The sequence below is a fragment of the Ictidomys tridecemlineatus genome, chromosome 1 (genome assembly GCF_052094955.1).
Source record: "Ictidomys tridecemlineatus isolate mIctTri1 chromosome 1, mIctTri1.hap1, whole genome shotgun sequence".
NCBI lineage: Eukaryota > Metazoa > Chordata > Mammalia > Rodentia > Sciuridae > Ictidomys > Ictidomys tridecemlineatus.
In genome coordinates, this window is record NC_135477.1 from 188,683,248 (window position 1) to 188,705,311 (window position 22,064).

The following is a 22,064-nucleotide window of genomic DNA, read 5'->3' on the forward strand; positions in this document are numbered from 1 at the left end:
TGAGAGAAACTGGAAAGCATATCTTGGAAAAATAAGTCATTGATAGACATTGAAAGAACTGCTGGGAATATGCAAATGAGAACACCAGGGCAGGTGCCAGCTCAGGGAACTGAAGAGTCCCCCAGACTGCCTGTGGGGTCAGCACCTCCCAGCAGCAGTGAAGGGCACGAGGTGGTCAGGATGACCCCCAAATTTAGGGCTGGTCTGACCTGACATTGGGATGAACTTCCACTGAAGGTGGATGACGGAGGGAAGCAGAAGGAGAGGACGTGGGGTCCACAATGTGACAGGGAAGGGTCAGAAGCCAAAGCCCACAGTCAACAGAGAGGATTGAGGAGGATCAGGGGGAGGAATTCTGACCTTGGCCTAAAGCTTCCAGTACTGTGTGCTTTTAAAATATTGATCACCGAAAAGCAAACTAGAATGAAAGCCTGCTGTGCAGTTAGGGTGAGCTGACACCTGCAGGCCTTTGGAGCCAGGAAATGAACTGGATTCCTTATCCCCATAGGAAGATCATGAGCAAATTCATGGGAACAGCAGGTTTCTCCAGGTGTCCTCCAGTGGATGCAGGTGGATCTTAATTATAGACAAGGTGCATTTGGTGAATTATCAATTTCTAAAGATCTCATTTATAAAGTGAAACAAATGTCACAGGGCACTGAAAATTCACAAACAGTTATTCAAAAATTTTAGGGCACCAAAAAGTAATTCTCCTGTTATTAGATCTTATTATTAGGTGGTACAAAAAGAAATATAAAATATATATGTATAATGTTTATCTCCTCCATAGATTTTTCTAACATTCTGAACATATATTCTGGTAATTTGTTTCTATTTATTTTGTCTGTGTCTCTGTGAGTATACACTCAAGTTTTAGGACAAGTCCTAAAGAGATTTCACTAGGAAAAGTATTTATACATATTACAAGGTCTTTGTGTGTAATTTTTTATTTCTTTTTTGTACTGGGGGCTGAACCCAGGGGCACTGAGCTACATCCCAGTCCTTTTTATTTAGTTGAAGTTGCTGAGGCTGGCTCCAACCTCCAACCTCCAACCTCCTGCCTCTGTCTCCCAGTCCCTGGGATTGCAGGCATGGCCACCATGCCTGGCATGCATCTTTCTCTTTAATGCTAGAATATTTCACAATTTCAAATAATAATAATAAAAAAAATGATCTCCAGCCAAGGCTGGAATATTTTCTTTTACTTAGTGAAAGTCTAATGATAGCCTGGGTTTGCTAGATTCCTATTCCAAGGTCTCTCACAATTGAAAAAGCACCAGAATTCATTTTAATTGACAAAGCATAAAAATGCACACTTATGGTGCACAGTCTGAGGTCTATAAATGGCATGCAGGAAGCTGCTCCATCTGCATGTGTGCCTGCTGCACCTCCCTTAGTCACAGCCTAAAGGGGAAGCCAGGAAGCCCAGGAAACAGAATGCCCACTTGTTGGAGGCAGAGAAAGATAAATTACATGCAGGGGATGCCAACATTTCTAAGACCAACTTGGTGGAGAGTTTTTCACCAGAAAGCCAGGCATTTGAGGGAAACATTCATGATGATCCCATCAGACTGAGGGTGACCTTTTATACATGCTATATTAACTTGTTTAATCAGTCCAGAATCTTGTATTTTAACATACATCTTAAAAATATGGTAATCAAGGTACTGGGAATCCAGGTAACACCCTGAAGGTCAGAAGCCAGCCATTACAGTGCCTCTTTGCAAGGGCAGGGGAAAGCGATAAGGATACAGTGCTGACTCTGTGGCTAGTGGCCAGGTTGGACATTCACAGCTGAATTCAAACAAAATTAAAGAGAAATAAGAGCTCCCACCTTGACAGAGCCAGCTTTGCTCTCGTGCTCACTGCCCCGCGTGGATGCTGGCTGCCATGGTGAATGTGACAGGAGAAGCTAAAGAGACAGAGCACCTCACCTGGGCACAGCCTCCTGCAGCAAGAGGAAAGCACTAAACCCAGGAACTTCACACACCAGACAGTCTCAAATGTTCCCCAGCACTCAGCAATGTCGTGAGCCACGTTTACAAGCACCAGGACAGGAAATCACAGGTGGAAGTGACCTGGCCTGTGCAGCCTGGAGTCTGTGACTGGGCAGTATTTGGCAGCCTTCTGCACGGGGATTGGCTGAGGCTCAGTTGCTTAGCTATAAGGGTAGACTCTCATTAGTAAGATACACTTGGCTAGCTCCTGAAGCCTGGTTTAGTTCACCACACAGAAGGTCCTTTGGACCATCTCATCATTCACATACAGGGGCTGTCACAGGTCCATTCACTCCAATTCAACATGTCCCTGCTTTTGGTCAAACCCTCCAATCTTGATGGATTGATCAAAACCCTGGACATAGGCAGTGATACCATCTTCTGCCACCATCACAATATGGGCTCTGTGCCATTGTATACTGCATACGTGTAACTTGCTTTTGACTTTAACAGAGGCTCTCAGGTATGGGTGTTCCTGGAGTCTCAGAGGAGATCTTGGAGTCGGTCTTTGTGCAATGCTGGAGCTGTTAAAACTACAGAACCCATGGATATGGACTAAATGCATTTTTGCATTGTGAGATATAAATGAACTTTTGGAGCCAGGCGCAGTGGCGCATGCCTGTAATCTCAGTAGCTCAGGAGGTGGAGGCAGGAAGATTCTGAGTTCAGCAATTCAGTGCTAAGCAATTCAGTGAGACCCTGTCTATAATAAAATACAAAATAGGGCTAAGGATGTGGCTCAGTCGTCGAGTGCCCCTGAGTTCAATCCCTGGTACTCCCCTCCTCAAAAAAAAAAAAAAAAAGAGCTTTTGGGGGCCAGGGCAGAATGTTCTAGTTTAAATATGAAGTGTCCTCTAAGAGCTGCTGTGTGAATAAAGGAATATTTTACAAATGGAATGATTAGATTGAGAGTGTAACCTAATCAGTTCATGTTGGTCAGAATAAACTCACTGGGTTGTCATTGTAGACTTTGCATGATGAGAGGAGGCAGGGCACTGGGTCATGCCTGATAGGGTTCATTTCCCTATACCTTTTGCACCTCTCTGCTTCCTGGCAGCCACTAGTGAAAATAGCAGTAATATCAGAGCAGGTCACAAAGAGAGCTTCTGCCCTAACTGCATGCAGCAAGAAAAACCTCGGCAGGCAGAAGGTACTGACAGATCCAGTCAGTGCCTGGTTCACCGTACAACTCACACTCAACAGACCACATGAGAAATGTGACTAAGATATTGATACATAAAAGAATCAAGTCTCCTGGTGCACTCCCAGAGTGGGTGTGGGTGGAGCGGACTTAGCTGTCAGCACACTGTGTTCCTGACTTGCTGTCAGGGTGCAGTAAGTATCCTGCTACACTTCTGTGAATGTCCCCATCGCCACTCTTCTGGTGTCTGGGCTGTTCCCCTGCATCACCTGTGCTGGTCTCTGCAGAACATGTGGAAGAAGAAACCAATTTAGATGTGAGACAGAACAAAAAGTAAAATAAAACAGGAAGAAGCTGGATGTTGAAGAAGTGTACTTGTAGTTCACACTGGGGCACCATGTAGGAATTTTGTGTGCCTGGCTTAACTCACCATGTCTAAAGCCCCAAATCAGCTTTGGAGAAAGGGTTGGACATATGGTAACTATAAACATTAAAATCTTCCCTTCCTAACCATCCAGGCAGGTGGTTGCACATCAAATCCATATCAAAACCACCCATTTAGTGGATTTGTTTCATGCATTCCACTGACCATCTGTCTGTCCATCCGTCATCAGCTACTCATCATCTGAGTGACCCCTACTGAGCCGTCCATCAATTCCAAGGCACTTTTTCCATCAGTGCTAAGTGAACCACAATTCTCATCTAATATTGATTGGTTGTGATTCCTCGTGTCCAAGACAAAAAAATGGCAGGAAGTGGAATGATGGGAAAGAGGGAGGGACAGAGGAAGGTTGGTCAGCATTTTGCTTTGCTTTGGTGCTGAGGATTGAATTTTGCCCAGGTTGGAAAAGTGCTCTGCCATGGGGCTGGATTCCCAGCAAGGCAGTGTTTTCAACTCCAGATTCTCTCTCACCTCTTCCATAGAGGTGTCCCACAGCTACTTCCATAGATTTATAGTCTCTATTTTTCAAAACCACCCACATGGTTCAGAGGTCTGGGATGTATTTTTGTTGTAATTTTAATTTAAACATACACTTATTTGTTTTGGCTTTTATTCTTTAATTATGAGAAGTATCAACAAGTTCTATTCTTCTAGGTCATTTATATCAGCTCTTCTGAGTAAAAGTGGAAATCATTTTCCTTCCAAGGACTGAACCTTTGTTTGATTGGATATTAACATCATAGCGTTTTCACAGAATTAATATGAATGTGGCCTCTATAATCAACACATTAAAATTTTTGAACAAGACTGGAGTGACATCTAAATTAAATTATGATATTTCCCAATAATACCTTAAATTGGTGGGGGCACAGAGACAGAGTTATTTCTTAGCTGCTGATTACAATAAACTATTTAAGTAGTGTATTGCTAATATAAGGCTTAAGGCTTCCATTCCCTCACAAAGTTACTTTTTTCTGGGATTTTTGTGCATTTCATATGCATTAAGAGAAATATGTTCATAATATGTGCTTCTTGTCCTTTATTCTGTTATTGTTAGTTATGACTTCCTGTTAACTCTTCTTGATAAATTCCACTGAAGACTTGCCCTCTTTTTCTCAAAGAACCACCTTTTGACTTTATTATGGATTTCTATTAGTGCAATAATTTTCAGGTTTCACTAATTTGTCTTGCTATTCGTGTGTTCTTCCATTTATTGTTTTGTTTATGCAATACTATTTCTAACCTAATTTAACTTTGTTTTTATTTTTTGACTTTTTATTTTTTAAGCAATGCAAATAAATAATTCTATATATTTCTGTGAAAGGATTGAGTTTTGTTGTGCTCAATCCTATAGTTTGATCAATTTTGTCTTCATTGATTCCTAGCATTACTGGTATTTTTCGAGGACACTGACTGTAGATCAGTGTTCTGAATTTGCTAATGTGCCCACAAATGCCCCCATCTTAGTCTCTTTGTGTTCTCCTTCAGGCTCTTTGGGTCCGCTTTGGTGATGCCGCCCAGTGAGGTCAGGTGGTTAAAGCCATGCGACATGGCAAAGCCCTCTACCTGGGACCCACTTTCCTGGCCACGTGTGAGCACAGCCACACCAACAGACACATGTGGGACTGGAAACGCTGCCGCTGGTGGGGACAACACTGGTGATTTTAAATTTCCCTGCTGGGTGAGGTTAAGAGCCTGGTCCTTGAGTCCTTCTGGGGGCCTGTCTGCCCACGACTGCAGCTCACACAGTGGTGGGTTGTCATCCTCCTGTTTTCATGGACTTGTGGAGAGCTGCGTGGGTTAAGACCTGTGTGATACGACACCCACACGTTTTCCAGTTTGTCCTCCTCTTTCTTGGTTTTCTGAACATCTCACAGAAGTTCTGTCTTCATAGGCTCCTGTTCCTCTCCGTGTTCAGAGACTCTTCTGTCGCAGGAGCAGTGAGCGCCCTCTGCTTCACCGACTGGAAACGCCCCCTTCAGGGCGTCAGAGTTCAGTCTGCTCTGCTGGGCTCCCCTGGCTCACCTTGCTGTGTTCTAGAGTCCTGGGGACTCACCTTGCTGTGTTCCATAGAGTCCCCGGGACTCCCATGGGTGTCTCAAGGAGGCTGCTCTACTCATTACAAAGTCGAGCTCCCAAGCTAATCGGAGGAGAGGACACAGCCCTAAGCAAGAAGCTGCGGGTTGCGGACTCCTGGAGGACCCCAGGGAGAACCACTGAACCCCCTAAGGCTGGAGGTGGTGCTCATCCAGGTTGTTTGCAAGAACTCTTATGTGAGTGGCCAAATGCATTTATTAAGCAACATATATTAGAAATTCAGTTTTGCTTTTAAAGTTTTTGATAATGTGTTCCATTGAGAGAAATATAAACAAGTTTTGTTTTGTTTTTTTCATTGATAACCTGAGACACTGGCCACCTGATACGGTATGCGCATGTACCTAGCTAGGTCTACAGTCTTTCTGGGATGCTCTTCAGGAAGAAGCCCCCTGACACTGGCTCCCTGCAGAGGCAGAGCTTGCATCTAGAAGCACTGCGTTTTCAGCTCTACCCACCTGGGACCTCTCATCCATGAAACAGAACTTCCTTCCTCCCCACTTCTGCTCACTGATTTCAATGCTTTGAAAACCAGAGAAAACATATTAATGCGAAAGGATGGGTGAGATCTGAAAACCCCTATTATAATATTTTAAGTAGTATGATGAACATTGGTAGTGCATGTTTTAAATGAATGCAACACTTTATTTAACCCTTAAAGGCATACATTCTGAATGGTACTGTTAAGATACAATTCATATGCCATAAATACTCCCATACACTGGACAGAATCCCAGGTCTTTTAATATGTTAGAGCTGTACAAGAATGGCACCAATTTTAAAATGCCATCATCTCTTGGCATTTTACTTGAATATTCTAAATATCAAATATCATATTAGTTAACATAACAATCTGTTGTATATTTACATGCATATATTTTTTTAAATTTACAAATGAATGATGATCTCTATGTGTATTTATATAGGTATCACATATAAATTTACTTAATAAATAAAAAATAAATTTCTAATAAAATTATTTAAAAAACCAGAGAGGTGGGGGAGGATCTCAGAGGATAAAGGGAAGATGAGTGTAGTAGGAATTGAGGTGACTGAAAGAGGGAGGGGAAAAGGGAGGAAATGAGAAGCTAATTGACAAAATTATACCATATGCATGTACAAATATACCCCAGCAAATTCCACCTTTATGCATATATATCAAGCACGAATTCAAAATTAATAAATAAATAGAGGGAAGATCAGTAGAGAAGAGGAAGGGGAGTGGGGGAGGGGGAGGGGAGGGAGAGAGGAAACAAAAGCCCAGGAGGCACTGCTGACCCTTCTCAACTGTACACAAGGTGTTCTCCCTCCTCTCCACAGTGACTTTTCTCTCCAATATTCTTTGTAGTTGTGTTCATGATTAAAACACTTGCAAAAGCTTCTTTTATTTATTTTACATTTTATCATAGGAGAAGCCCAAGATAAACCACGTGGGCAACAGTCTTGGTTTGCAGAAGAAGAGCCTTGTCTCCAGAGCACCCCTCCCTGCAGACTTATCCCAGCTGCCCAGTGCCCACCTGGCCCGGGCCCACAAGTCAGAGCCCTCACTCCCTGCACAGGCTGTGGAGTCTGTGGGGCCTGGTGCAGTGGGCAGATGGGCCGGCTATCCTGCTCCCATGACTTGGATTTCCTCCAGCTCACCAGGAGGGTCAGTTCTGGTACATCAGAGTGAGAAGAGGGGAAGGAACCCGTTCCCGGGTAGTATAAATAGGCCTGGAGCGATGCAGAGATTTACACTCAGCACTTACATTTCAGGAGTCAAGTGTGTTTTTTTAAGATTATTTTGTTTTACTTTGCTTTAAATTTCTCTAAAATGTAAATTAAAAAAAATAATTTCTCCCATTTCTGTTAAGCTTTTATGTTTCACGTTAAACCTTTTGCTGCTGCTTTTATCTTTACATACAAAATAACAGATGTACTGGGTCATGATCATATGATGATCCCATGCTTTGACCTCCTTGCATAAGCAATTTATATGTATGTAATTTAATATTTTACTTTATATAATGATTTAAATACAGTTCTGTGTATCTTTATTTTTCTGTTTCATTTTGTCTTTCTCAAAATGAAGATCTCTGGTTAAGTATATATGCATTTAAAACACACCTTTCAGCAAGTCTAGAAATTAAACTGTTTTAAATAAGTTACACATCAACCAAGTATCTCTTATTGCACCATCAGCTGAAGCAGAGCCCTCTGGTCTACCACCAAGTACACACACACACACACACACCTGCACATATTTTATACTTATAAGGCCACAAACTGTATTTTAGAAAACATCCTCTATGCAGTGTGTAAAGCGATCATCAAATAAGAGCAATGCAGACGATGTTCCATTACGTGATAATGCACAGTGTCTGTGGACGCCTGGGTCCTCGTGGGTTCTGTCACTTATTTTGAAAGGAAAAGCTACAGATGGTCTGCAGACACTCCCAGGGATAAGCCAGAGGGACTTTCACTGATTCATTTGACCAGGAGGATCACGATTCTCACAGAAAGCCCTATAGGAAACGGGCCTTAAAAGACAAATTTTTCTGAAAGCTCTTGACAGATGCAGGGCACATATTATTCACCTTGACTCAGAGATTTTTCAAAAGAAGATGGAGCCTCGTGGTGGAAAATACATGGGATTGATGAGGACAGGAGGCCTGTGAAAATGATAATAATAATAAGTAGACAGAGACACAGACAGGGTGCACAGGCAGGGAAGGTGGCAGAGTGGCCTTTGTCCAAGCGGCCACACTTATTTATATCAAGAGGTTACATTAAGTCGTTAGTATCATAACCACATTATTGTTTAGAGTATCAGTAAGGTTGCTTATTCTGCAGTTATACTTCACAGTTACAATATGCAACGTTAGGAGCTTTGCGCAGTTCTCAAGAAAGTCCATTGTCTGAAGTCACTGTTAGGCAGGCAGCTCCAGGAGCACCAGAGCTTGGTGAGACATTGTAGTTATCTAGCAAGTAAGTTCCTTTATTCCCAGGAGTTATGTGCCTAAGATTAAGGTGGAAGATGATAAGACTCTAGCATAGAGGGCATTACCATAGCAACCAGGCATCCTATGCCTTTGCACAGAGACTTTCCCAGGCACCAAGCAAGTCATCAGGAACCCCAATCCCAAACACAGAACCCCTACAGCCCTGCCCTGTGGGTGCTGCCTAGATAGTGAGGAGGGACAGCAGTGCCATTGGGTAGGTGGAGTAGACATTTGGTGACAGAGGGAAGGAGGCCTGTGACATCTGGGAGGGTCCCAAGGTGGGTCCTAGGTGGCAGCTATTGAGGGTCCATGAGAGGACAATGGGACTTTACCCCCTGTAGTAGTTGCACCCCTCCTCCACAGAAAATATTAACTAAGCTTCTCCAGAAATCTTCACCATAATTGATTTTAGGACCATCAGCAAAAGAGTCTCTACAAAGAGTTCAATGTAGGTAAATTTTCTATTTTCCTGTTGCTCCATTTTAATTGGCCATTGGCCTGGAAGAAATAAGCACTCCAGGTACTGAATGCCCCTTTACTAGTTTTTTCACACATATTTTTCCAGCATAGTAGTTTGGAGAAGTATGTTTACTGAATGCAAAATGTGACAAATGAAAGACAGGTCCTTTAACAAGGCCTCTGGCCTTGAGCTGGGGCTTCACAGAGATAGATGTCTACATTTCTAAGACAAGAGAAGTTACCAACTGGGCTCCATGGTAACAGCTGGCAGGGGGAGGAAAGAAAGGGGAGAAGCAGCTCTTTCTCAGGTGTTGTTCTTGAAGGGTTAACTTGCCCAGAACAGAGAAAGAAAAGCTGCTTTTATGTGAACTTCTGCAGACTGTGAACTTCTGAGCCCCTCCCCTTACAGGCTGGGTATACTTTCTGAAACTCCCTGAACTTGGAGTTCAGGGGGATTGATTGATTACAGCAAAAGCTGTTCCTTCTGAACCTGGCTATAGCCAAATAAAACTGTTTTGTGCTATCTTTTTTGCCTTGCCTCATCTGACCCCTACAACACTGCCACCGCAGGTCTCAGGAGAGATGGGCACTGTGGAGACAGGCCTCTGATGAAGGAGCAGAGGGCAGAGTAGGTGGTCAGTGCTGGGTACCAGGATCGTCTCAGCAGTGCTCAGGCAGATGGCACAGGTACTCCAAGGACACTGCCAGAGGATTGGCAGACTGAATTCATCAGCCACCAAAACAGCAACTGGGTCCCCTCCAGCAACTGCTGGCAAAGGCTGGACCAGAGAAGCGAGACTGTTCTTGGCAGAACTTTCCTGGGGCAGCCGGCTTGTGATGCCCTGCATTCTGATAGCTGGACAGCCAGGTAGACAGTGATCACTGTGGTGCTGGTCAGGGGACACCTGACAGTGTGAACTTGCTGTGGAAGGATGATCCCAAGTTTGAACCTACCCTCATCCTTCAGAAGGGCTGGAGGCCAACTGCTTTGCATTTGGGGTCAGGGAAGCAGACAGCTGGTCATGGGCCTGAACCCTCTCTTGGCTCGGCCCCAGGGCAGCTGCTCTGCCCTGCAGCGGCTTTGCTCAGGATGTTTGAGGGAGTAAGGGGGTTCCTGCTGCAGTGCCCCAGGTATGACCAGGGCTCAGGTCTTCAGGGATATCTGATGCCAGGGGAGCAACTACATTCCTGATCCCAAGAAAGGAACTCAGGCACGTCACTCATTTCCTCTGGGAATGTCTGTGTCCTCCACTGAGGTGGTTGAGCATGTCCTCCACAGGTTCATGGGATGGAGGCTTGGTCCCCAGCATGGCAGTGCTGAGGTGCAGAGCCTTGTGAGACTGGGGTCAGTTCCTCATGGCACAGAGCACCTCCCTGAAAGTGGGAAGATGATGGGCTTCCAGAGCCAGTGGGCTGCCACAGGAGAGGCTTGGCATACAGCGAGGCACCCCACAGCATGCACCCCGGTGCAGGAGGCAGCTCCCTTTCTGATTCCCTGCCATGTGGTGAAGCTGTCAGGTGATGCTACAAAGCAAACAGAGGAGGCCACCTGATCTTGGACTTTGAGAGTTAAAAAAAAAAAAGCACAAAAAGAGACCTAAATTAACATTTTTTTTTACACAGTGGCCAGACTCTGGTATTTTATTATAGCCGTTCTTCCTTGAACCCACTGCTCTTTCCCATCATGGCTGCCTGGAGATTTTAGGAGTACCAAAGGCCTGCACAAATAGCTCCCAGGGTGCCCTGGACCTCAGAGATATTCCTCTCCCTGACTGCAGTGTCCTCAGGACAATCAGGAAATTGTATCCCGGAAGCAAAGGCTCTGAAGACTCACTCCATGTACCAGGGGAGCTGCTGCCTGCTGTTTGGAGAACCACCATGGGGCCAACCAGCTGTGGGAACAGGGGTTGGGGACTACTAAAGAAACACACCTTCCAAGTAACAAGCCTGGCCAGGCACCCCTGCCCCAGATCTGCTGCTGGAGGAGTGCCTAAGGATGTGTGTGGGGGTCCCCTGGATAATCCTCAGTGGCAACTTCCACAATAAAAATCAGAACACATTCTCTTCCTGCATCGACAGGGGCCAGCACCTTCCCAGCAGTATGCGGTGGGCATTTTTGTCTGCTGTGCCACTCCACAAATGAACAGGCCATGGCAGAGATGAATGGTGAAGGCAAGTGGCAGAGTAGAAGAGCCAGACGGGTGCCAGCGCCCAAGGTCCAGTGTGGATGCTATGAACCACAACATGGAGAGGCCACTCAGGCCTAAGTCGATGTGCCAGAAGACTCCAGCACTGCCAGCTCTGACTGGACTATCCAGCCTAAAGATGGCCCAAACACCACCCATCATCTGACAGTCAGAGGTCACGGCACCCGACGAAGCTTGTGCACGTGGTCTGCAGACATTTCCAAGGCACAAGTGTAAAAGGTGTTTGGGGCCATGTGCTTCTGACCAGATCACAAACTGAGGCTGGAGACACCACCTAGGAGGAATGTCCAGCTGCTGGAGGCCCTGCATACTTAGGTATCTCCAGCACACCACCAATCTTCAAATCCCAGCAGGAACTGGGGAGATGCTTCCTGTATTCTGCACATTAGATGTGAGCCCTATTCCTGCACACTACAGATGTGACCACTGAGATGACTGAGCACTGCAGTGTCCCCTGGGCTGTCAGCTGGGGACACACACCCTGGTGGCCCACACCCTCAAAGGTGATGCAGAGAGCCTCCATGTTCAAAGAGTGTCTCTCCTCGCGACTCACTCCCTCCGTGTTGGCTGGCCAGGACACAGGGAGGGAACCGACGTAGTCGACAACTCCACACAGAGCTGCAAACCGAACCAGAATCCATGATTCCTCATTGTCAGCAAATTCAAGATGGCCGTGGAGGGGCCTATCCAAGAGGAGGTGGGGAAGGAATAGGCAGGCAGGTGCCCACCCAGCACTCCTGGGGCCTCGCCCCTTCTCACCAGGCAGACACCAAGACCACAGAGCCACAGACTCAGCTCCTCAGACAACCAAGCGCCAGCCCAACGGCTACCTCTCCAGTCAACTCCCAAGGACGCCGTGCAGGGTGTGTCAGTGAAGGGGAGTTCCTTCTCTGTAGGACACTCCTGTGACAGTTGGTTTATAATATTCTGGGCTCTGAGCCACTTTGGGCACAAGGGCACCCCAGTATTTAAGAGTGGTCACCTGGGCTCCCAAACACACTGAGTGATGATGGGCAGTGTGAAGATGGTGGGAATGCACGGCCACAGGCTCCCCTTCCAAAGACCCTCTGAGCACGCCCTTGGTAGGAAACTGTGTCATGTTTGGTGCTTGAAGTCAGAGGAAAAGGAAGGATTTATGATTCGAAACCCACCTGTCCTTACTCCTGCACAGCATCAACTCCATCCTGCCATGAAGCTTGGGCAGGAGGATTTGAGAAAAGGACTGAGGGAAGTCCTAGTGCCAGGGGTCAGGACATGATCTGGAGGCCTCGGCTACTCAGGAGCCCTGACCTCAGGATCTAAGGACTTCCATCCTCCCTAGTCCCTCACTCAGCAGTGCTGTGATTCTGCAAGTCAGCTGCCATCTGTAGGCGTCCACACCCCCAGGAGAGGAACAGGAGGCCACCCGTCCCCAGGCCACCTCACTGGGCTGCTGTCAGACTCAGGAGACGAGGCCCCACGATCTACACCAGTTGTGAAGGACCAGACTCGGGTGAGATGGAAAAGCAAACCCGTTCTCCACTGCCTTGGAGCCTCCCACATCTCGCTCTGGGTCCCCAACCCCCAAGGGTCTCCCTCAGTCTTTTCTCCCTGAGTGGACAGGCGGAGCGCCTCTGAAGGACCTGCTTCCTCTCCAGGCATCTCTGTACGTGGTTATTTTGGGCCCTAAACCTACTCTGTGTCAGCAGTCGACAGTCAACATGGAACACAGCAGTAGGGAGAGGAGGGGAGGGGCCACAGGACCTGCCAGGGCCTCATGGCTCTAGCAGGGATCTGAGCCCAGGCGTCACCTGTTACTCACTCGGCCCTGATGACCGTCGAACGTCTCCTTTGCATAAAGGCACTGCCCACACAGTCCCTCTGAGTGTGTTAAGTCCATCCTGAACCCCAGGACCGCCCTGAAGCCCAGCTCTGGAGCAGCTGGAGCAGCTGGGCAGCTTGTGAATGGTGGGATCAATCTTTTGACTTTGTACCAAGCAGTGATTTCTCCTTGAATTAGAAATTTTTTAAGCCCAGGTAAAATGAACCTGATGGGCACGTCCTCCAGGAAAAGCTTCTAACTTCTGTTAGAAGTGTCTAGTGTCTCCTAGGCTTGATTTGCAGCCTTTGAACGGAGCAGTTTTCCATTCCACTTTCTATCTTCTCCAAGAGAAACGAAGACCCAAGAAACACTGCAGCACACGACCTGCCCCATGATGTTTTCTTCCTCGAGTGCTGGATGGACACACGGCCAGTGAAAACAGTCTGCACCCTGATCACTCACTGCTTAGGAAAACTGCACAAAAAGGAGGAGGGACTTCCCTGATGGCATTCACCTGGACAGCCTCCCAGGTGCAGATTCCTGCTGGGAGTGGGGACAGGGGTGGGTTTGAGGAGCTGCTTCTCCAGGTAAATGTCTAAGGCCTGCTCCACACATGGGCACTGAGCTGATTCATAGCTACGATAGAAACTCTCCTCTTAGAGATTATTTCTCTACTGCTGGACTTAAGATCCTCAAAACCCAACACCCCACCCATGTCAGGCACTGAAGACACAGAAGTTTCTAAAAGTTTTACTGGTCCCACCTGCTCTGACCCCACTGCCTGCTCAAGGCAGCCCCCTCCCTAGTCTCTAGCATCCTCCTCATTGCAGAATGGACACCTCTTCTCCCCTCTCACGACCTCTATTCAGGCAGGGAGTTAGATGATAGGAAAGGGCTCTGGAAACACAGTGAGTTAATCCACTGGGACACGGATTCCACTTTCCCATCCCACTTCCCTGCACAGGGTGTGAACACACTCGGCACCACCAAAGTGTGTCCTCAGGAAGGGCACCTAGGACCCATGCACAGAGGTGTCCCCTAGCCCTCTGATCAGTTACTGCCTGAGGAGGGCAGTCTTCACATCCCCCCAAGGACATGGACTCCTAGTGCAGCATCTCTCTCTCTCTGCTGTATCCAGTGACCACTCTTGAACCTAGACATGGGACCAGTCCCTGGATGGTGGGGCCTACTCAGTGCACCTACAGAGTGGGGGCGGTGCCTGTCACAGTGGACCTTACATCATGGAATCTGAGGAGAGAACTGTGGGAGGCCCTCTGGCAAGGGTCAGTCACTGGTTGGCCAGTGAGTAGCTAGGACTGTCCAAAGACATGACTAAGAAGCTTGCTCCTGTGGATAAAGCTCAATGCCCATGCCCCCCTCCTGCGCCCCCACCCTCCAGCCCCATCACCCGCCTCCCTTCCCTGACCCGCCAGGCTGCCAGCCCTCAGCCTGCTCTCCAGCTCAAGCCCTCCCCTTCTGGCCTCTGCCCCACCACTTTCCCTCCTCTGCCTTACATGGTCCCTTCCCAACACCCTGCCTTGAGGGGCTCCATGCCCAGCTCTTCCTCTTTTGCTCCCAGACCACCCACTCACCTCCCCACTGTTCATCTGGCTCCCCTTTCCCGTCACTCCCCCATCTATACCCCCTCTCCTCCTCCCAGCTCTCCCTTCTAGGTCCCCATAATCCAGTCCCACCCACAATCCAGCCTCCCCAACCAGGCAGCAGGGTTGACACACTCACCCAGGGGACATGGTTTCCTCCCTGTGGGTGCAGGTCACAGTCCCTGGGACTGTCTTCCCAGCAGCCTGAGCAGGTGGACCCAGGGGTCACAGGAGGATGACAGCCCCATATTCAGCCTGGAATCCACCCTTCCTGGAGATCACCTAAATCTTTTCTAGGAAATGACTGGCCAAGATGAGATCCAGCTGTCAGTCTCTTACCTGGGCCTCCCCACTGGACCTGGAGCCCTTCCCTGATGATGTCCAAGGGCAGCTCTAGTACCCAGGTTCTGACCTGAGAAGCTGGGGCAGGTGAGTCCAGTGCCTGCCTGGGGCCCTGGGAGGAGGGATCTGGGGGCAGTGGGTGGAGTCAGGGGACTGGGTTGCCCAGGGGAGGTCCAGGGCTGGAGACTGGAGCATTCCAACCAGGACTCTGTTGCCAGTAGACAGCCGGGACATTGTTGCCAGAGATGGCAGAAGAACAGGCACCGCCCCAGCCAGAGGGCACTTAGAGAGCCCCAAGCACCAGCATGGCCAGGCCATGGCTGGACACCAGAGGGAGAGGGCGATCCAGGACCAGGTTCATCAGAACCAGTTCCTGCGGGAACAGTACCTGCAAGAGCTGTGCACGAAGAAACTGTACATGGAGTATCACGTGAATCCCCTGTGCAAGGGTGAGGACTAGGGGAACAGAGGTGGGACACTGTGGGATGGGTTGTGGGCGAGCAGGCAGCAGGGAGAGGCCTGCCCTGATCTCTAGTGTCCAGGAAGGGTGGATTCCAGGGTCACCCGGCCTCCTGAGACACATCAGATGCATTGAAATGCATCCACCTCACAATGAGATCAAACATACTGCATGTAAAAAGGAATGCTTTTGGGGGGAGGTGAATTCAAGGGCACTCAGTAAAGCCCCAGCTCTTTTTATGTTCTGTTTGAGACTTGAGCCTCCATAAGTTGCTGAGACTGGCTTTGAACTTCAATCCTCCTGCCTTAGCCTCCCAAGCTCTGAGGATTAAAGGCATGTGCCATGGCACCCAACTGGAAATGGCTTTTAATATTTTTGTTTTTGATGGAATTATATTTTTCAGGGCTTTTATATTTTGTTTTTGTTATATTTTGGTTTCATTTTCATACACTAAAGGATTTTTTAGGACTTTACTATCATCATAGCCCTTTCTTTGGAAAGGTCAGAAGAGTGGGCTCTGGGCAGCGCTCCCTGTCCTTCAGGTAAAAGCACCCTCCCCTCCACTCCTCTCACCCTGCACACTCCTGTGAGATCCATCTCATCCTACAACATCAGCAGCCCCTAAAGGACACTGGGCCTCAGATGAGCTCCAGCTCTGCCATCTGACCACCTCCCAGCTAGCTACCTTGGACTCACCATTAGGGACCTCAAATTGGCCCTCTGGAAAGCTAGGGGCTCTGAATCCCTTGCCCACCCTCTGCTTCTCCAGAAGACCCTGTGGCAGCACAAGGCAGCTGGGCCCTTCCTTCCTCAGGTGAGAAGCCTGAGTCAGCCCCAGCCTCCATCCACCAGTCCACACACCTGGCAGTCACAGAAGTAGAATGTCTGCTGCTTCACATTTCCCCGGACCCTTGTCTGTTCCTACCTCAGGGAAAGACTCCATGATACACTGGGGGTGTACCCACCTCTCACTTAATTCCACCCTCTGGACAGCGACTGGACCTGCCCCTCTCCAGCCTCACCTCCTCCCAATTCCTTCCACAAATACAGTAGGGCCTGCCCCCCTCCACCCCGCCACCATTGCTAGGCTCCCTCTCAAACTCCTCTTTACCTCTGAAGGGCTCATTCCACAGCCCCCTATGGTACCTGCCCACCTGCTCCTCCTCCCTGAGCTCCCCCCAACTCTCTACCTCCATAGCCAGCACCCCTGCAGCCTGGCCATCTGCAGGAGACTTAGTGACTTGATTTTGCTTAGAACTCTTCTGGCTGTCTTCTGTCCCCATCACTGATTTGAGCAGAAAAATTCACTTCTGTTTAGGTTGGTTCATTCCAACAGTCTAAATAATCCCTCAGGCCACATTCATTCTGGGAAAAGTGATTTCCTCCAGTTCTTTCCCTTGGGCACAGGATTAATGTGGCCACTGTGGTGAAGTGAGAAAATACTGTAGATTGCATTTCTGTTTACTTGTACTGTAAAGAAAAATATTATATTTTTCTAATATGCAGATAATATTACATACGGATGACATACACATTTCATATCTTAGGGGTGCATGCTCAGAAGTCTTTTTACTCCTGGGCATGGTGGCATATACCTGTATCCTGGCAGCAGGGAGGCTGGAGCAGGGAGATTGCAAGTTTAAGGATGACCTCAACAGAGACAGCTCTCAAAATAAAAGAGGGCTGGATTAGGGTTAGAGTTAGGGTTAGGGTTAGCTCACTGCAATAAATAAATGAGTGAATGAATAAACAAACATAAATCCTAGTAGGCTGTGGCTTGTGGCCACTGCCCTGGACAGTGCCAGGCCAGATCCTAAGTCCTGGAGAGCTGTGGGACCTTGTTCCCAGCACCCAGCCAGAACCCCCTAGGCCCAGGCACTACATGGGTGCAGAATGGGAGCCTAGTCTAGGGTGAGTGGCGGGAGGCAGGGGTTGTGCTCTGACCTGCACTGTGTCCCTGCTCTTCTCCAGTTCACACAATCACCAGGAAGCCCATGTCGTGGCATGATAACTTGGAGGAACCTGAAGATGGTAAGTCCTTGGGTTGGAGACTTCGTGAGGTGGGGCAGAGAGAGGCAGGGGGCTCAGAGAACTCGCAGGCAGAGTCACTGCAGGGAATCTCAGGGTCCTCTGCTGTGGTCTCAAGACTACTCTACTGACCAGGCTCAGAGAGACTGATGTGCAAACACATGCCAACTCATTACTGTCATCCACAAGAGTCCCCATGGCCTGAAGATAGGAGTCATTCATTCACAGATGTTCAGACGTTACTCACATGGGTGGGTTCTGAAGGCCTAGGAACTGGATTCATGTCCTGGTGCTGCCACTCCTTAACTGCAGGCTTCGGCCAGGTTGTTGACCTCTCAGCCCACTTCTTGGAGTTGTTGGAAGGACCAAGCAAAACACCACAGGAGCTTAGAGCTGAACCCGGCTCATCATGCTCAGTAAACACAGTCCTGTTCATGTTTCCACTTTCACCTGGTGACAGGCAGTGGGGTGGGCCTGGGGGTCTCAACACAATCAGGTAAAAGGCAAGAGGGCAGCCTGTAAGTGCCTCCACCAGTGTGTGGGGTGGGATCATGGGCGACAGCATGGAGAACAGGTGCCTCCGTCAGGCAGGGGGTGTGGGACTGTTGGAGCAGGTGGGCACAGGTGGTCCAGGGTGTCAGGTGGGAGGCTGTGGAAGGACCCTGCATAATGGAGAGGCACAGGAGAGCAGCATCCTCATGTTCTGAGAACAGAGGTGTTGACCTCTGTCCCTGCCTGCCCTGGACTCCCCGGGGACCTATGTCTGTCACAGCCCTGCCCCAGGGTCCAGAACAGTGCCTGGCACAGTTTGAACTCATTTGCTGACATTTGCTGACACATGGCTGAGAACCAGACGCCCCTGTCTCAGGCCCTGGCTCTGCACACAGAATTCTGTGGCCCTGGAGTGGTGTGGCCAGGAAAAGGACACGGGCAGCTTCTAACTGGAGACTTCTCTCCAGTCAGGTTTCTGAATCTCATTCACCATGCTGCTCAGAGACCCAGGAAGAAGTACCCAGAGACGTAGATGGAAAGTCAGGAAATGGGCTGGGAGGCAGAGTCCTTGGTAAGTGAGGCCCCTGCTCCGGGCAGCAGTAGGAACACAGGGTAGAGTGGGCAGTAGCTGAGAGCAGAGTGGGCAGCCAGCTGGTAGGGGCTTGAATTCTGTCCTTCTTGATATCCTGAGACCTGGGGTGAGTTTCTAAGCCACTGTGTGCTGATCCTGTTCATAAATGGGGACACCACAGAACCTGCCTCACAGGGTTGCTGAGAGAAGCAGTACCTGGGACAGTGCCCAGCACACAGCAACTGCTCAGTAAACGTGGCCCAGCTCCTGTGATGCAGATGGGGAAGAGCAGAAAGGAATCCCTGAGCCCTGCCCAGGACAGTCAGGTGCTGCTCCAGACAGGAGGATGTCTCCAGGGGGCCCACCACTCACAGAGCTCACCCCAAAAGGAGGAGGTGTGGCTCAGAGCTGGAGAAGCAAGGCCACACGGAGGTAAGGGACAGCCATGGAGATCTAACTATCAGTGAAAGAGGGGACTTCAGAGGAAACTGCTCAAGACCTTGATTGAACATGAATAAAGAATCAGGGATCAGTGATTTCTAAAGACCACACGGAAGGCTTGATCCAAGGGGGGCTGTGGCTAGGGCAGAGGCTCCTGCAGGGTGGGCAGCTGGACAAGCTAAGAATGGAGGTCTGTGGGGGGGGGGTCACTGGGGGGAACGTCTGGGTGAGGGGTCCTGGCTAAGCTGACCTGGCTGGATTCTTGCTGAAGGCAGGGCAGGGACCAGACCTGCACTGGGGGACAGACGGCAAGGAGCCCACAAACACCCAGGACAGTCAACACTCAGGGTGGTGGCTCTCACTACACTGCTCAGCTGGAGTTTTGCTGAAACTGCATGATGCAGAGGTGACCACAGAAGGCCCTAAGTCAGGCCTGGTTTAAGAGGAGGACGACCTGAGTGGAATTTGGTCCAGGAGAGTCCTTGACCAGTGAGAAGGAGGTGGGAGGGAAGGGAGCCTTATGAAGACAGGTCAGCCCAGGGGACAGTGGGCATCTTAGCAAAGCTCCAGAGAGCTGGGGGCTTCACGCACCATGGGAAGGTTGCTCCCTGCACCGCAGGGCGTCTCCTGCAGTCAGCACACACCACAGGAAGGACGAGTGTGGGGCCCAGCCAGGCCTGCCCTGCTTAGACCCTTCTAGGCCTCCAGGATAGAATGCTGTGTCTGAGACCCAAGGGGCCTGCTGGCACTCATTCTGTCCATCACACACGTGGGGACAGTGCCCTCAGGTGGCACAGGGAGCAAGGTAGGAAGTAAGCCCCCCAGATTAGATCCAGGTGTTGTGGGAACATCAAAGATAAAGAAGCTGGACTTTCAGAGCACTGTGCTTGGGGCAGAGGATGTGATTGATGTGCTCCATGGGCCCCAATGTGGGGACCCTGTCCCTGGCAGGACCTCGCCCTGTTCAGAGCACCCCAACCTCAGCCCAGGGACCCCTGGTAAGTAAGGCTCAGTGTGCACCTCTTTGCCTTGTGTCTCTGGGTAACACTTGCTGAAAATATATCCTCATGTGGGATGCGTGTCCAAACACACACACACACCAACACACACTCATACACATACACACACTCATACACACTCTCACGCACACAAACATACACACAAACATATACACACACACTCACACATGCACACACACTCACACACTTACACATGCACACACACATTCACACACATACACACTCATGCACACACATACACACACTTCACAAACATATACAACACATTCACACACACATACACACTTACACATACACACTCACATACACTCACACACGCACTCTCACACTCACACACACATCCTCACACATTCACGCATACAATTCACATTCACACACACATTCACACATTCACACACATACACACACACACTCCCCCCACACACACTCACACACATACACACACACACACATACACTCACACATACACACACTCACACTCACACACTTGCAGACTGGGATGGGATGAGCAAGTCCCTGAATGATTCTCAGGGCAGCTTCTCTAAGGTGCATGTGCTGAGGTCCTCCTTCTCCCTGGCTCCCTGTGACCCCCCCCACACACACTCCCTTTCCATTCAAGCACCTGCTGAACACTTATTGTGTGCGGATGCTGTCCGGGGACAGGCACAGCACCGCCCCCAGCTGTCCCTGGCACCCCAGCACAGAGGCCTGCTGGCTCTGGGCATCCTGGCTGTGGTGCCCACCTGCCTCAGAAGGAAGAGGAAACAGTGTAGAAAGAGAAGTGAAACGCAGCGCAGTTGGGCCACGATGGGGCAAGCAGCTGCCCTGCTCCGTTAGTCCTGCAGAACTGGACAGTTCACAGGAAGGAAGCCAGGAATCGGCCTTCCCTGTGTCCATGCAGCCAGGGGCACCAGCCCCAGATGTGCTGCAGTCCCGCTTCCTGGGGCCCAGGGGTGGGGTGGGGTCACGTCTCAGCTTCCATTTTCCCTGAAGGCAGCTGGGATGAGACCAGGTACCAGGAAAAGAGAGAAAACAGAATGAACCCGGCGTTTGATGCAAGGTCCCCGGAACCTAGGACTTCCCGGGTGACCCACAGGCTTCCCTCCATGTAGGCAGCGGGCAGGGAGGAGCCCCAGCTCTGAGGAGGTGATGCCCCTTGCTCTCTGGACGCTCTAAGCGCTGGTGTCACAGTTTCACTAGCAGCATTGAGCAGGAGAGCCCTGGGGTCACCCGTGGTCAAGGAGGCCCGATGGGTCCAGGTCTTCCCCCTCCTGACCAGCTTATGCTGCCCCTACCTCCATCTAGGTCAGCCCGGAGTGCCATGACCACAGGCTGAACCACTTCAGGGTCTACAAGGACATCACTCTGTACAAGGTCAAACTGTGGCTCCTGGGGGAGAAGGACCACCGCAAGTAGCTCTCCGCGGAAGAGCCGGCTTTTGCGCTGAGCGCCCAGTGTGCTGTCTAGGGAAATAAAGGTGGTCTTGCTAGAAAGCAAACCTGCTGCAAATCTTATGACAACTGAATTGAGATGGAATTGCTTATTAATCAATATATGGGGAATAACTTCTAAATTCTCCACAAGTACCGCATAAGCTTGATTTAGGGGCCTTTGAACTGAACAGGTTTTCCCTTCCATATTCCAATTTTTCCAAGAAAATGGAAAACCTGAGAAACACTACACAGTGATATTAGTATTTGGATTTGGAATGCCACCTAAAGGCTCCTGTGTTGAAGACCTTGTCCACGTGTAGCTCCGTTCAGAGGTGGGTGCTGGGAAGTGATTGGGTTATGTGGGTGATTGTCTAATCAATGGATTGATCCACTGATGGGGCCATATTTGAATGGACTGTTAGGGGTATAAACTGTAGGAGGTGGGGCCTGCTGGAGGAGGTAGATCACTTTGTGTGGAGGGAATGAGCTAGAAGTATCAGTCTTGTCCCTGGCCCTCCTCTCTCTCTCTCTCTCTGTCTCCCTGCTCCCCATGCC

At 49.4% G+C, this 22,064-nt stretch overlaps 1 pseudogene; it reads left to right on the forward strand.

Moving 5' to 3' along the window:
• Positions 1–15,381: 15,381 nt before the first annotated feature.
• LOC144366686 (cilia- and flagella-associated protein 144-like) lies at positions 15,382–21,492 on the forward strand (annotated as a pseudogene).
• Positions 21,493–22,064: the final 572 nt, after the last annotated feature.